Source organism: Bubalus bubalis, chromosome 4 (genome assembly GCF_019923935.1).
Source record: "Bubalus bubalis isolate 160015118507 breed Murrah chromosome 4, NDDB_SH_1, whole genome shotgun sequence".
NCBI lineage: Eukaryota > Metazoa > Chordata > Mammalia > Artiodactyla > Bovidae > Bubalus > Bubalus bubalis.
The window spans coordinates 20,737,731-20,744,020 of NC_059160.1; positions in this window are offsets into that span (position 1 = coordinate 20,737,731).

Here is a 6,290-nt window from a genome sequence, read left to right on the forward strand (position 1 = left end):
ATTATAACCCCAATATAAAATATCTATATATCCATAGTAGTTTAAAATGATTAAATACTTAATTGAATTACAGAGATGAAACAAATCTCTTGTACAAAAAATTCTAAATAAATAATGTAGATGCTCTTGCCTTAAGGTGATGGGACTCCTTATTCCTTAAGTACTTACTGCACATAATGATTTCCTTCCAAAGAAATTATTATACAGTCAAATGGAAGGGGAAAATAAGAGTAACTTTAGAGTGGAAAATCTGACAAACACCGCCTCAGTGAGCAAAGGTAACATCAACAGTGATAAGTCATGCTCACAGTTTGTTCTCTTGATGTGATGTGATCAAATTTGCACTCTGTGGTCCTCCCCCAAACTTACACCCCAATGTACTCATGAGAAAAATGTCAGACAAATCCCATTGAGGGGTGTTCTAAAATATACCTACCTAGTACTCTTGCCTGGAAAATCCCATGGACGGAGGGGCCTGGTAGGCTGCAGTCCATGGGGTCACTAGGAGTCGGACATGACTGAGTGACTTCACTTTCACTTTTCACTGTCATGCATTGGAGAAGTAAATGGCAACCCACTCCAGTGTTCGTGCCTGGAGAATCTCAGGGACAGAGGAGCCTGGTGGGTTGCCGTCTATGGGGTCACACAGAGTCAGACACGACTGAAGCGATTTAGCAGCAGCAGCAACAGCAGTACTTTTCAAAACTATCAAGATCATGAAACACAAGGAAAGTCTGTAATAGCGAAGGGGAGCCTAAGGAGACATGACATTTGGTATGTCATGTGGTAACCTGGTGGGATCCTGGAATATAAAGAGAACATAGGAAAAAAATTTATGGAAGCATGGATAAACTATGGATTTAGTTACTAAAAGTATATTGATGTTAGTTTATTAATTATTACTAATGTGCAATACTAATATAAAATTCATTGAAAAAGAACTGAGTGCAGAGTATACAGAACACTATACTATTGTGAAATTTTTTCTATAAATGTATATTGTTCTAAAAAATAAAATGCATTAAAAAAATTAAGATCAGTGTGTAAATGTCTACAAAATAAAAGTTTAATATGTTTCTGATTTTTTAGCTTGTTTTTAAAATAGGAGGAAAATTGATTTACAACGTTTTATTGGTTTCTATCATACAACAATGTGAATCAGTCTTAAGTGTACATATGTCCCCTCCCTTTTTAACCTTCCCCCCACCCCACCCACCCCTCTAGGTTGTCACAGAGAACCTAGTTGTGTGCTTCTGATTTTGATTTACTTAAATTCATAGAGCAATTAAGGGAGAAAGGGAGTCATCATAATGTTTAGATTTTCAGTTTAGGAACATAGTTCATTTATCAAGTTGTCTTTTTCAACTTTTCTCACTAGTATTTTATCATTTTCAGCATATAAATGGTGCACATGCTTTGGTACATTTATACTATCAACTTAATGTTTTTGATACTATTGAAAATGGTACTTTTTGTTTATCTCAATTTTCAATACTTTAATTTTAGTATATGGAAATATAACTGATTTTGATATGCTGTTCTATCTGAAACCATGTTTAACTTACTGATTAGTTTTAGAGGATTTTGGAGATACTTTGGAATTTTCTATGCAGACAATTATGTCATTTTGTAAATAAACAGAGTTTTGCTTTCTCTTTCCAATCTATATGACTTTTTACAATAGAGAAGTAGAATCAACAGATGTAGCAAACAAATTTATGATTATCATGTAGAAGCAAATTAAAAAGCAGAGACATTGCCTTGCTGACAAAGATCCCTATATCAGAATTATGATTTTTCCAGTAGTCATGTATGGATGTGAGAGTTGGACTATAAAGAAGACTGACCATTGAAGAATTGATGCTTTGAACTGTGGTGTTGGAGAAGACTCTTGAGAGTCCCTTGGGCTGCAAGGAGATCCAACCAGTCCATCCTAAAGGACATCAGTCCTGGGTGTTCATTGGAAGGACTGATGTTGAAGCTGAAGCTCCAGTACTTTGGCCACCTGATGCAAAGAACTGACTCATTTGATAAGACCCTGATGCTGAGAAAGATTAAAGGCAGAAGAAGAAGGGGATGTCAGAGGATGAGATGGTTGGATGGCATCACTGACTTGATGGGCATGAGTTTAAGCAAGATCCAGGAGATGGTGAAGGACTGGGAGAACTGGTGTGCTACAGTCCATGGGGTCTCAAAGAGCCAGACACAACTGAGCAACTGAACAACAGCAACAACAGAGGATGAGAGGGAGGGATAAACTAGGAGATTAGCATTGACGTATACACATTACTATATATAAAATAGATAATTAATAAGAATCTGCTGTATAGCACAGGGAACTCTACTCAATATTCTGTAATGGCCCATATGGGAAAAGAAACTAAAAACAGTAGGTACACGTATGTGTATAACTGAATCACTTTGCTGTACACCTGAAACTAACACACGTTGTAAATCAACTAGAATCCAATTAAAAAAAAAATTTTTTTAAGAAAAAAATATATGTGTCTTTCTTTTTCAATATGTGTCTTTCTTAAATATTTTCTTTTGCTTCTAAAACAAAACAAAACAAAATATGTCCTCCCAAATATATGATAATGAAGTAAGGGTCTGTTTACCTCACAATGCCTTTTCATAGCATAGTAGACTTCAAAGTGCACAGTCAGTGTTCAGTGAAGACTGTGGAGTCAGTGACACCCGTCCATCTTCCACATGATATACTATGAATATATGTTAATTTCTGATTTATGAGAATATTCTAAATAAACGAATACAAAATTGATATCACTGAATCTCATAGTCTCAATACACAAATATTTTAAAAATTTGCAGATGACTAATACCAAATATAGGATGACTGTGGGCTTCCCTCATAGTTCAGTTGGTAAAGAATCCGCATGCAGTGCAGGAGACCCTGATTCAGTTCCTAGGTTGGGAAGATCCAATGGAGAAAGGATAGGCTACCCACTCCTATATTCTTGTGCTTCCCTTGTGGCTCAGCTGGTAAAGAATCTGCCTGCAAGGCAGGAGACCTGCGTTCGATCCCTGGGTTGGGAAGATCTCCTGCAAAAGGGAAGTCTCCAGTGTTCTGGCCTGGAGAATTCCATGGCCTGTACAGTCCATGGGATCCCAAAGAGTCAGACATGACTAAGCAACTTTCACTTTCACTCACTTTCACTTTCAGTACAAAATAAATTACTGAGGAAATTGAAAGTACCAGTAAATAAAGGAATAAAAACCCATATTTTTCCTGAAAAATATTTTTATGACCTGTAAACATTGCCAGAACTTTGTTTCTCATAGGTTAGTATTGATTCTTGGGTTAAAATGTCTTAATATTTTACCATTTAGTTACTTTGTAATTTGAGAAATTTAGATTTGAACAATCATTAAATAATGATAAAATGGATAAATATACTACCATTTAATTTTCAATAAATATTCTCCCACATAAAATGCCAAATTATAGAGTAAATCCTGTAACAGACAAAATAACTTCCAGGCAAACTATTTTCATTTAGCTTTATTCACCATCGACTACTTGTATTGTATGCACAAAAAAACAAATTTATGAATGCAAAGCTGGATTTATTTTGATAGAAAGATAATCATAGTACCAAACCATTTAAGCTTTCATATTGCATTGAACTCGAAGATGAGGGAATTTGAACACTGGAAAATGTATTGCTAACCAGGTTGGTAATACCAATAGCTGTGGAGACACCACTCACACACACACACAAAATTTAACATCAAAAAATGAATTAAATATTTCCCAAAACATCTGGAGACATAAAGATTATATTCTACATAATATATTTTGACCAATTTTCATTTTGATTCATTCTTGTCTTCATCTGTAGTTAACATTAATATTGGATAATTAACATGTACCCCAAGGTAAATTATTTCCTGCAACAATCCAGAGCCATCCAAAATTTCTACATAGCTTACCTATAGCAAGTTCTGTATCCCTCTTTGTTCAATGTGACAGCAGAATTACATACCCACACTGCCTGATAACACCTGTATCTGTGCCTTGAGATTTCACCAATTGGAGGATAAGCTTGATCAGAACACGCTAGGATGAACTCTCTCAGCTTGCCTTTCACCTCTGCTTTTAGAGTGGGAGGTCCGTGTTGATATTTATGACTGGCTTCAGAGACATGATGTCAGAAAAAGATAAGCAAATGCTCAGCCATGTCTGACTCTTTGCGGCCCCATGGACTGTAGACTACAAGGTTCCTCTGTCCGTGGGATTCTCCAAGCAAGAATACTGGAGTGGGTTGCCGTTTCCTTCTCCAGGGGATCTTCCCAATCAAGGGATCGAACCCAGGTCTCCAGCGTTGCAAGCAGATGATTTTACCATCTGAGCCACAAGGGAAGCTCAGAAAAAGTAAGCCTATGATCAAATAACATTCAATATTCCCACTCAGAAAGTTTCTGCTGGTTTCAGTAGCTCATTTACTTCACACTCTGTCAGACAAGAATCATAGAGAATTAAAATGCCAAATTTTATCATCATCTCGTAGATCAAACCAAACATGAACTTTAGAAGCCAACATAAACTTGAAAAATCAAAGCCTCTTTAGACTCATGAGGGTATGAAATAGTTAATAATTAAATCCAAAAACTCTAAAAATAGATTAGTTGATGATTTATAGGTAAAAATAAAAAATATCAAACTGTACATAAATATCACCCTATATGTTTAAGCACATACTGAGAATAGCCAAGCTGATTGATGCAATATAGTATATATATACAATATTTGGTTGACTGATTTGAATAATGGCAGATTTCTATGTCTTTTTTGTGTTCTCTTTAAATTTTCTAAAGAAACAGACATTGGCTTCCAGTAAAAAATGGCAGCTATAATTGAAAAGCTTAAAATGTTGAATGGTTTTGAAAGTTTCCCATTAAAAGCATCAGAATCAAAATGATCTGTTCCACTAGATACCCTTGACTGAAGACCAGTCCTCCTCTATCAGAGATGGTTGTCCTCTTCAACCGAGTGTGCAGCTTCGAGAAGGACACACATGGAATGGTGAGGGAGGAAAGGGACACCCACATAGCCAGCCAGATCAGCTGAGTCATCCCCAGAGATCAATGGGGTGACAGATATCAAAACCAGATCACCCTCACATCCTCCAGGTATTTTCTGACTTTCTCTTTCACGTCATCATTTACCCATTGGTTCTTAGTATCATGTTTGTAGTATCCATGTAATTATCTTTTTTTTTTTTAATTTTTCTTTCTGTGCTTGATTTCTAGTTACATACAGCTGTGGTCAGAAAAGATGTTTGAAATAATTTCTATCTATTACATTTCTTGAGCCTGGTTGTGTGTCCTGGAATGTGATCTATCCTTGAGAATGTTTCACGTGCACTTAAAAAGAATGTGTGTTCTGGGAGTTTTGTATGCAAAAAGTCCTGCAGACATCAATTAAGTTCAACTGTTCTATTGTGTCATTAAGAATCTTGGTTACCTTATTGATTTTATATCTGGGAGATCTGTCCAGTGATATCAGTGGGGTGTTAAGATTTCCTACTATTATTGTATTCCCTTTAATTTCTCTTTTTATATCGTTAGTGTTTGTTCTATGTATTTAGGTGTTGTCATTTCCTATACCAGGGGAACTTCCAGACCCAGGGATTGAATTCATGTCTCTTGTGTCTCTTGCATTGATAGGCAGATTCTTTAGACCAGTATTACCTAGGAAGCCATTAATATATTTGGGTCATATATTAGCAAGTGTAATATCTTCTTCGTGTATTGATCCCTTTATCATTATACAATGTTCTTCTTTATGTTTCCTTATGAACTTTCCTTTAAAGACTATTTTGCCTTATATAAGCATTGTTACATGTCCTTTCTTGTCATTTTCATTTGAATTTTCTATTTATCTTGTGGTTTAAGTCTTCTCTTCATCTCCTTGCCATTGTTTGATTAGGTGATATTTTAAAAATTATCTTTTCTTGAACTGTATAGTAGTGCTTGAATCTATGTTGTTACATCAAATATTCCTAGTAAAATCCAACTAGTCATGATTGGAGGATGAATTCATGAATGACATAATGACTATTTAATAATTCAACCTTTGTCATGGAGATATATTTTATTAATATAATGTTCTGATTTTGTTCTTTCAAGGGCATGTATTTTTGTCAGACAAAGTCCAAAGATTAAATTTTTTATTTAATAAGAATAAAACTGAATATAAAAACTAGGGCAGAGGAAAGAAATGGTATTTTGAAAATGATGGTCTTTGTTCCACATACAGTATTGTT